Below are 11282 nucleotides of genomic sequence, written 5' to 3' on the forward strand. Positions count from 1 at the left end.
CTTCAGGGGTTTATATAGACAGAGTAAACTTCTCTGAAACTGTGTTCAGTTACATTATATAAGTTTATTTCAGTAAAGCTGGTTAAAAAACAATTTGTATGTTTCTGATTTGTGCTGAAAACCTTTGCCTACCCAACGTCAGTACCTCCGTACCACTGTAGCAGTACAAACATCTTGGGACAAAGTTAAACTCATCCCAGCGTCCTAGGAAATGATCAGTTCCACACAAAATCCAAAATCTGCGCTGGTCATAAAGATCTAAGTGTCATGTGCCTTAGTCTAGTGCTTTAGTAGTATTTATTCCATTTTGTTGGCACACACTGGCAAAATGTTTACAACGAATGGAACACAGATCTTCCAGAAGTTAGCAGCTGCAACCGCCAGGTCTAATTTGAAACCCCCATGTAGTTTACTTAAGAGGTATGCATCGCAGTGATTTATTCTTCATCCAATTTATACGCTACCATTAGATTGAAAATAATCATCCTGTTACATTTTTAAAAACTGTACAAGACAGTTAACTGGACTAATTCCAACATAACAATAATGTCTGTCCACTCAATACATGTTGCCCTCACCAGTAGCATGCTCTTCATCAAAGCACCTCACCCCTGCTTATGGTGTTCATTGACTTGACTACTTGATGTGTTGTAGACGAAACTTATGTAACACTTGTTCACTGTGTCTCCCTCTTTTTGTTGCATTCCTTTTGTCGTAATAATTAACTTTTATATGATGAGATAAGGAGACACAATGGAACGCTTATGAGGGTTTATAGCAAATTAATTTCACTTGAGGAAGCAGCCTGGATGTGGTAATAGGCAGGTGGCATCTAATTACTCTATGATAACAGAAACAAATTGACAGCGTGATAATCCAGGTGGATAAGAATGCTGATGAGTGGTCGGAATGCTAACAATCCCAGTAGCAAGTGGTGTGCTTAGCTAGACCAGGTCTTAAAAACATGGAAGTTCTTCTCGACCTTTTTCTTGGTAGCACTTTCGTAGAATGCCAGGAAGCTATGGATAATCACTCAGGGTTGGCCTGGCACACTATTGAGTCTTCTAGGATGAAGTTACAGATTCCCCTCATTCAGAAGTTGTATGATGCGTTTTTTTTTGGGATTTTTTTTATATATGTACTTGAATTTAATATCCCTGAATTTTTTGGACAATGGCAAGGTAAATGGATTCAGCATCTTTTATATTTTCCTTTAAGGTCACATTATATTTTTCTTTCTATTCCTAAGGTATTGTAGAATTAATTAGAGAAAATCAGTCACCCAGCCAATCTCACCAATCTTTTATATGCATTATTTCAGTGTTTTTTTTTTTTTCTTTATTTCGCCTTATACAATTTCTTGTATTAGGAATTTGTTAGTTTTTGCATACCCCTTGCGGTCAGATTGCAGGGTCAGCTATTGTACAGCATCCCTGGAGCAATTGAAGGTTAAGGGCCTTGCTCAAGGGCCCAGCAGAGTAGGATCTCTTTTGGCAGTGACGTGGATTTGAACCGGCAACCTTCAGGATACCAGCGTAGATAAATAAGATATAAATAAGAGACCAAGATTTTAAATCAACCAAAAAAATTGTGGAACATACAACACATCTTAAGTGGCACTCTGTAAAGTAATCCATTAAATCACTATAATGTGTTAATACTAACACATTCTCCCAAATTGTAACAGGATTATGTTATTCTTTATTTCCTCGAAATAGTAATCACATTACTTTATCTTAACGTCTGAACTCATGAAGATGCTGTATAGCTGAAAGTACAAGATTTACTTCCCAGTATTTTAATAAGGAGGAAATTACAACTAGCAGTGGATATCCTTCAAAAATATGTTGGAGTAGTGGCTGTTAGTTCACAAAGAGTTTTCTTGAATTAAGAATGACCTTAATTATAAATGAAATTAACTTAACTGCTCAAATATTCACAAATATGAAGACAAAAAACATTGCAATTACTGCTAGCGCAGAGGCCAGCAGATGAGAGCACTTACTGATTGGGTAAGGCCAGCTATTGGCAGTGTTTATTGTATAGGATGGTCCAGATCTAATTATGCAATTTTCATTACGCTATAACTTATTAAGTTTATTACATAGAAAATCACCCGAAAAATCCCGGACCATCGAGAAGTGTGCAAACTGACGACATGAAGAATCGCCTTCGTGCCAAACTGGAATCGTCCACGCATAAATCAGTCATTGAGATGATCTGGATCTGCATAATTAGATCTGGACCACCCTGTATAACATAACAAATATACCCATCTCTACGTGTCTCTCATCTTGGTGCTCTTTGAACTATCAAAAAGACATTTCATGATCAGGAAGAAAGCATGTACATTTTATAAGTAACTATTTTACATTCACTAACAATTAAAGGATAAGTTAGGTATTTCTCAAGTCAAAGTTATTTCTTCACAAAAATGGGATAGATAGATAGATAGATAGATAGATAGATAGATAGATAGATAGATAGATAGATAGATAGATAGATAGATAGATAGATAGATAGATAGATAGATAGTCACACTGAGGCATTATGCAGACATATTGTTGTTGGTATATAGGAGCCCCAGTAGTGTTTCTTGACACACTTCTGCTGGATGATTCATTGGCTGTAAGCACTCAGTATGAGTGTGTCAGAGAGAGGTTGTGCTGCATTGTTCATAATGGCACTCAGCTTTTTTTAATTCTCTCCTTTGCTACTATCTCCAGAGTGCATCCTATAACTGAGCCTGACCTTTTAATTAGCTTGTTGATTCAGTGGGCCTCTCTTAAAGTGATGTTACCAGCCCAGCACACCAAGTCAAGTCATACTGGGGAGCATGCACTGGTACAGTGCGTTGCTGCACCCACTACATGACAAAACAACTTGGGATCCCAGTTTGCAACCCCCCTGACAGCGACACTCCGAGGAACAGATTCAGATGTGCGTAATGCTTCGATTCCTCTGTAAGCAGGACATGGGTCGCTAGACCACAGATGGTGTGTCACTTGCACACAGATTTCTCTAATAAACGCCTCTTTATCTGCCCTCAGAACCCTCGCAGCCATCCTTCTTAGTTCTCGGTACAGACCAGAGTTGCCATTGAGCCGTGCGCTGCCACTCCTCTCGATGATATCCAGGGTGCCCTGCAAGATAAAACACCTACTTCTTGGAACACCAGTAACACCAACACAACCCTCAGCAACCTTCAGGGTCTTGTCATGGAAGGTGTCCCACATCACATTAGGATTGGCAGTCATACCCAAATCTGAAAGTTCTTCACACAAACTGCTTTACTCGGTGGTTGATGGATGCCCACAGGGTGACACTCCTCTGGTCATGGGTGACTTCAGTGCAACCACTGGCACTGGCAGGGCTGGCTATGAGGATTGTCTCGGTCCCCATGGGTCTGATGACTATGGTGAAAGTGGCTCCATGTTCCTTGACTTTGCAAAAGGTCAGGGGCTGCGAATCGCTGGATCCTGGTTCCAGTGCCCTGATCCGCATCGTTGGACTTGGTACTCCAATACTGGTGTTGCGGTGAAGGAGATCAATCGCATCCTTGTGGTCAGACGCTGGAGGCTCTTGCAAAACTGCAGGGTCTACAGAAGTGCCCAGTTTGTGAATTCTGACCACAGACTTGTTGTTGCTACTATTAGGAGCCAGCTTAGGTCCAATAGGTTACCACCTACTAGGATAATGAGCCTGGACTTGGCCAGACTCCAAGACCAAGCTGTTTCTAATGAGTTTGCACGCAGTTTGTGTGAGGAAGTTTCAGATTTGGGTACAACTGCCGAACCTAATGTGATGTGGGAGACCTTCCGTGACAAGACCAGCACACCACAGCATAGAAAATCACACAGGCCATTATTGAGTTATGGAAGGTGTAAAGGATGTCACTATACAAAGTAAAGGAATGCAGTCTCCTAAGGAAAAAGAGCCTGCTCTGCCCTTTCTTATATAGTTCTTCTGTATTCCAAGGCAAGTCCAACATGTCATTAATGTAGACCCCAAAGTACTTGTAGGAGAGGACCACCTCTGCATCCACTCCATAAATAGTGACGGGACATAGAGGTTCTTTGGTGCGGCAAAATTCAATAACCATTTTCCTGGATTTCCTTATGTTTAGTAGCAGACAATTCTTTTTGCACCAAGGAACAATGTTCTCCACCTGACTCCTATACTCTGTCTCATTCCCTTTATCAATACCTCCCATAAGTGCAAACATCTGAGGATATCTGCAAGTGACATAACCTGGTGTTATACTGGTAGTCAGAGGTGTACAGAGTGAAGAGAAAAGAAGACCCAACTGTTCATTGAGGTGCTCCAGTGTTACTCCAGTGTTATCCATATCAGAAACACAGTTATTGAGCCTCATAAACTGCGGTTTGTCTGATACCGTAGATCCCGAAATACAGGCCGACCCGGTATATTAGCCGATCCCCTTCTCTACCTACTAAATTACATGTATTTGCCGATGACCGGTATTTAAGCCGACCCCCTTCTCCAAGCAAAATTTTCTACATTTCCTTTAAAGTGTCTCTTCAGGTGTATTTATAATGTTTATCGGTGAGAATTTGAGACTGCCGACATTTTTGATGGAAACCAAGAAGTGATTGCGGAGAAGTTTGGTAAAATGGAACCTTTGTGTTGAAACTATATACCCAAATACGGTACATCGGCGGGTGGATTTCCGGAGACTTGTCCCACTGCAACACTTACTTAACCTTTTCATAATAAAAAAGAGTTGTATAATGTGCATAATTTACCAAAACACCAATAATTTTTCTAATGTACTAACCAAAAAGTTATAAAAAGTGCCTAGCCTACTTCGATTAAGCTAGGAGCATGGCGGTGCGCATGGTCGCAGCAGATCAAGGCTCTCCTTTTCAGTGCACTTTTTTGTTGTTATTGTACTTTTTTTTTTGTCCTTGTTTGTGCACGATCGGTTCGGCGAACATCCGCTACACCACTCAGAACCTTATAGACATCGGTGTCCAGAGCCAAACATCCGTTTCGAGTGTTTTCCATCACACGCACAACATCCCAGACAACATAGCGAGACCAGCGGGCTCTCCGTGGATTGTTGTCGGGTCAAGGAGACGACACAGACGGAGGAGGGAAAGAAAGCAGAAGCGGGGCCGCAGATACGGTGTTATGCTAAGGCTAAAAAACAACCATACAAGCCCTATACAGAACTTTTTTCTGCCTTGAAGGAGCTGCTTTTAATCTCATTGTAGATGCGTTTAGTGACAATAAAAGGCATTCTATTCTAGAAACAATTTCATACTGTACTCACCATTTAATTTGACATCTTTGGGCTGCAGGAAGGGAGGAGGAGGAGATATTTCCACACAATGTCCATCTTCGTTTCGAAATTACATCCACAAACACATGTATCTGGGCTCCGACTGGCGCTACTAACGCTCTCGGTTGTTTGTTTGCAATCGCGCAAGCGGATACACGTGACCGCATCCGTTTCGTAACGCAAGTTGTGGATCGTAAATCATAATAAAAAATTTTATTTTAAACTTGCCGATAATTTATTATACATTATATTAATAAAATCAACTAAAACACTTTTTTGAATAAATTCTTTATTTAAATTTAAAGTACCGGCATGCAAAGTTACTTCTTCATCTGAAAGATGGCTCTGTGGTTTCGTCATTATTTACTTCCGTATTCATCGGCAAAACCAGCATTGCGCTGGAAATCTTGAATCTGAAATGATACTCGTTGTATAAACCGACCCCCAAACTCCAAGCCAAAAATCTAGGATGAAATTCTCGGCTTGTATTCCGGAATCTACGGTAGTTCATTATCCAGGACACCATAGGCTCATCCACCTGCAAATCTCTGAGTTTACCCCTTGACAGAGATGGCTGGATAGTACTGAAGGCACTGAAGAAATCAAAAAAACATAATCCTCACAGTGCTGCCTACACACATGAGAATAAGCCTTGTGGAACAGACAGATGATTACATCCTCCACTCCAGTCTTTGTCTGACAGGCAAACTGTGGTGGATCCAAGTGGTTTACCACAAGAGAACTCTTATAGTTCAGGACCAGCCTCTCAAAAGGACTTCATGATGTGAGACATACTGTAAGTGCCACTGGTCCGTAGTCATTAGGTGAAGCGGCGCCTGCCTTCTAGGGAACAGGAACAATGTAGGATGTTTTCAACAGCAGAGGCCATTGAAGTCTTAGGAACAAACTGAACAGATGACAGAGGACACCACAAAGTTGGACAGTGCAGGCATTAAAAACTCAAGGACTTACTTAATCTCTTTATATATATTCTTTTCAATTCTGAATTGCAATGTGAATATTAGGTGGTTACCCACCAGATAACATATACAGTATATGTATTTCTATATATATATTCATTTGCCACTTGTAATTGTTTTCTAAATGGAAGCAGTTTCTGTAAATTAAAAAAAAAAATGCCTTGCCCACGCTGGAACACTTACAAACTTACCAAATACGTCCATTTTTTTTAACTAAGACAGTTGTTGAGTATTGATCTGCGACTTCTGTGTTTTCGACACTTATCTGTGAAAACAAGACACATCTGAAAATAATAATTTTATCGCATATTCCTTTTACCATTCTTCTCAAGGTAAGGATACAATTTCTATTCATTTGTTTGAATTCTCAAGTAAATATGGAAGTGAATCCAAACAAAGCCAACCACTTAGCACCAAAAATTTACTGTCATTTAATCAGTTAAGTGGAAACCACACTTGGAGTGGATGAAAGGTTGTTGTGCAGGAAGACTAAATGCTGAGCACAGCTGGTCCTGTTTTAAAATGGTTGAATCTCGTAATATTGTTTTTTATTCAAAAAGGAAAATGTATAAAGTATTTTACAGCGTGTGTGTAATCACAAGACGTGGATCAATACTCAACAACTGTCTTGGATTGAACATTGGATGTATTTGGTACATTTTTAGGCTTTTCCTCCATGTCCCATAGACTGCAATGTAAAGCACCAGTGTGGGCAAGATATTTTTTAAAACTATAGAAAATGATTAACTTTAGAGCAGTTTTGCCTGGCAAATGAATTTTTGTAAAGAAACAACTTTCACTTGAAAAATACCCAAATTATCCTTTAAGGCAAAGTCTGAGATAACTTTGTCATAAACAGATATCTCATCCATTTTTTGGGGAATATTACAAAGAAGAAAAAAAGATTGAATGCATTGTGGGACATGGTGCTATATTTTATGATACCAAACATTTATAGTTTGGAACTGGACCCGAACACAGACAGGCGGACATCATTTGTTCACCCAACACACACATTTATTTATATACACTATGTACAGTTATTTCCATGCAAACCCAGTGCCTCCAGCACCGATCCCCCAAAGTCCAGGCCTCACAGTCACTGATGCCTTCCTTCTGGCCGCCACCACTCCTCTCTCCAGCTCCGTCCTCTTCCACCCGACTCTTGCTGATGAACGGAGGGAGGCAGCCCCTTTTTTCCCAACCCGGATGGGCTTTAGCTGCTTCCCGGCAATCCCCTGCGGACACACCCCCATGTGGCGGAAGTGCCGGCTGCGCACCCGGAAGCCCTCTGGGTGTCCCCAGTCTTCTTCCCCCCCAGCAATTTCTGGTGTGGCAAAAGTGCTGAGGTCCAGGGTTCTTCAGGCACCGGGGCACCGCCTGGCCCCCAACACAACCAGGGCGGTTGCCCCCTTGTGGTCTGGAGGAGGCACAAGCCCTCCTCCGGTCCTCCTGGACGTCCCGGCTGGGGGTGGATGCCACAATAGCATACTAATTTAATTGCAAATCAAAGAGACTTGTGCCTCTGTAAATCTGATTCCTCATGAACTCCTTGATCAAGATTCTCTTCATTACAAGGGACCAAATACAGTAGAACACCAATTTAACCTTCTCATATTTAGCAATTTCCCGCATTTAATTCGTTGAAAAAAGTTCTTACCTGAAGAAGCTCAGATCTTTTAAGGATGCATTTATACTCCAGCTAAATCTCACTATTCTGATTGTTGCCTTATATTTGATTTTTTTTTTCAGTTTGACTATTCAAGTCAGTTTTGTAAGTGATTGAAATCTGATATTTTTTGTACTGATGTCTATCCTGAATGTGCACCACATACGCAAAATGACTAAAAAACATTTTGTCAGACAGATCAGGATTAATTGACAGATGATGGTTGCTGCGCTACTTCACAGCACTCCAGTGCAGGACATCAGTGAATTCATCAGCTCATGATGACAAAGAAGACAAACAGGAAATGGAAACTTGCAGTTTGCTGCTTTCACTGGTTATCACTACAATATCTCTATGTAAAAACCTGTGGACATGACAAAGGAGGCAGGACTGACAACAATGAAAGGTTGAGGTTTTGGAGGCAAAACAGTGGTTACAAAAATAGTGTAGTGTAAAATAATGTAAAAAGTAGTGTAAAACTTTTCTGAAATGTTGTACTTCCATGTCATTTTTTGTTAATCAAACTTATCTGTCCCTGCCTGGGGTTTGTTTCCTGCTTTGCACCCTGTGTTGGCTGGGATTGACTCCAGCACACCCCCGTGAGCCTGTAGTTAGGATATAACGGGTTGGATAAAGGATGGATGGATGGACACTTATCTGTGAAGATCAAGTCTGCATCACATGCTCGTGAAAAAGTTGTAATTAAAAATGTTGTAACTGCAGTGCGAACATGGCCTTATTTTGTTTTTAAAAATCAAACTCAAGGTTGTGTGTGCTGTGCTGTAGTTGTGCTTAAGGCTCTTGTGGTTTAATAACTGTCACAATTGTTATCAACAACACATCTGAAACAACAAAAAGAACCATAATAATACCACAAGTAAAACAAAACAAATCAAGACAAGTTTAAATTGGATCACGTTACTAATCATATAAATAACTACAATAAAATAAAAATAAAAAAAAATACAGCAAACTGACACCTGTACTAATAGGATCCTAGCAAATTGGTGACAATTTTCTTCATTTAACACTTTCCAGCATTTATACCTTTCTTTAGTCATCATCTAGAAAAATGCTAAATGGGAGTTCTACCGTGTTAATGTGGCTATCACACATTTAATTATAAAAGATCCCAAACACACGGCACAATTTGCTTTGCTCTGTCTTCCATTAAGTAGAATGAAATTCTCTCTGTTAATCCCATCTTTACATGTGTCATGAAACTGAAAAGTTGTTATCTTTCAGTTTAAATCTCAAAATCTTAATAACGACAAAGCTGAGCTCAATGCAATCCCAAACTAAAAAGAAATGTCATGCAGTGATCTGACTATGTTGTAGAATTCAGTGTACTCACCGCGTATGTGAAAATGGCATACTACATGTGCAGTTAAAATGGGACAGTGAACGCAGATTGAGTAGCCACATTCACCTCATTAAACAGAATGAGACTTATGATATTTACATTTACACTAAAGTGCCATGAAAAAGTATTTGCCTTCTTACTGATGTCCTTTATTTTTCCTTATTCACAACAATTAATTGTTTCTGATCTCCAACCAAATTTAAAAGAGTATGAAAGGCAACCTGAGCAAACACAATGCACAGCTTTTAAATGATCATTTAATTTATTGAAGGAACAATAATCATCAACACCTTTATCACTCATGTGAAAAAGAAATTGTCTCCTTAGTCACTTATCAATGAACCAAATTTAAATGGTAGAAAGGTAGACTTGACACACCCAAGCATAACTGCTGCCATGTTGTGGCGGGACCTTAAATGGACAGTTCGCAGTTAAAAACCCTCCAATGTGGCTGAATTAAGACAGTTCTGTGAAGAAGAATGGGCCATTCTTCATAGCACTGATCTCCAGTTACTGGAAGCATTTGTTTGCAGTTGTTGCTGCTAAATGTAGCACAACCAAGAAGTAATTTTAGGAGCAATTACTGTTTCACATGTGTGATAAAAGTCTTGAACTTTTTTCCTTTAATAAATCAAATGATAATTTAAAAACTGTGCTTTATGTTTACTTAGGTTGTGTTTTGTACTATAATAAAGAATAAATTTGTTGAGCATTGAGAAATGATTAAGTGTTACGAATAAGCAAAAATAGAGGAAATTAGGAAGGAGGCAAATTCATTTTCAAGGCACTGTATGTAACACAAGCAATACAAGTCTAGTTAAGTTAGTAACAACAAATGTGACTACAAGGTTTAAAATTAATGTGTCACACAATTGTAATGAGATGACAGTAACTCATTACTTTAAACTATGTCATCCTAACTATGAAAATGACAAATATCTCTCTTGGTTTTAGTGACTATGTGGACCTGTCTTCTGTTGTCTCCATTAGCCTCTTCTAGCTGATGAATACGAGAAGTTAAACAATTCCAAATACAGGACCGTGATTTGCTTTGTCATTTAAACAAAGACTGGTTCAATAATCATCTTTTATAAAAGTTGTAATAATTCTAGCCTGTGAAATAAGCGAGGTACTGGACAATGGAAAATGCCATCAACTTGTCCTTCTACATATTTGTGCAGCCAACTATTGATTCTTAGTGTTTTCTTTTTCAAACGAGGTGAGACACAAAAATAATCAGACTGGGCTTGGGGCTTTCCTGGAAAACAGTCTGGAGGTCGGCCAATTGTAAATCATAGAACTATATCCCCTCCTATACACCCTCATAAACCGCCGACTGGCTAGGTATATCCTGTAAATAGCCCAGTCAGTATTTGCACAACAATCTCTACACGAGTTGCCGCGATAATGTCGGGTGAAAAAAATCAAACAGCGAATCAACATCAAATTTCTCCCAAAATTGAACAAAACAGCCACAGAAACTTATAAAATGATAAAAACAGTGTGCGGTGATAACAGTTTGAGTGGCACAAATGTTTCAAGGAAGGACAAGAAAATGTGAAAGTCGTTCAATAGCCAGGTTGCCCACACTTGTGTCAGACGGATAAAAACATCAAAACGGTGAATCAGATTGTTCAAAATGATCGTACTGCTTTTTCTGTAAAGCAGATTTTGACTGACAAAAACATTCCTGTCCTCGAGCATCCTCCCTATTCACCTGATTTAGGTCCCAGTGATTTTTACTTGTTCCCGAAAATCAAAAGTCACCTGAAGGGAACACATTTTTCTTTAATGGATGAAGTGAAGACAGAAATGGCAAGCCTATTGAAATGCCTCAAGCAAGAAGGCTTCCAGCACTGTTTCAATCAGTGGAAGATACGTATGGAGCGGTGTAGAGATTGGGAGGTGGGTATATAGAAGGTGACAATGTTTAGAATGCTATATAACTCATCAATAAATATAAAT

The 11282-nt window shown here is 39.5% G+C and overlaps 1 protein-coding gene across 4 annotated transcripts in view; it reads left to right on the forward strand.

The window, feature by feature from the left end:
• Window positions 1–11282, forward strand: part of LOC120525962 (protein phosphatase 1 regulatory subunit 12B) — a 141321-nt gene that overhangs the window by 121841 nt on the left and 8198 nt on the right. The gene's annotated exons all lie outside the window — the stretch shown is intronic.

Source organism: Polypterus senegalus, chromosome 3 (assembly GCF_016835505.1).
Source record: "Polypterus senegalus isolate Bchr_013 chromosome 3, ASM1683550v1, whole genome shotgun sequence".
Taxonomy (NCBI): Eukaryota; Metazoa; Chordata; class Cladistia; order Polypteriformes; family Polypteridae; genus Polypterus; species Polypterus senegalus.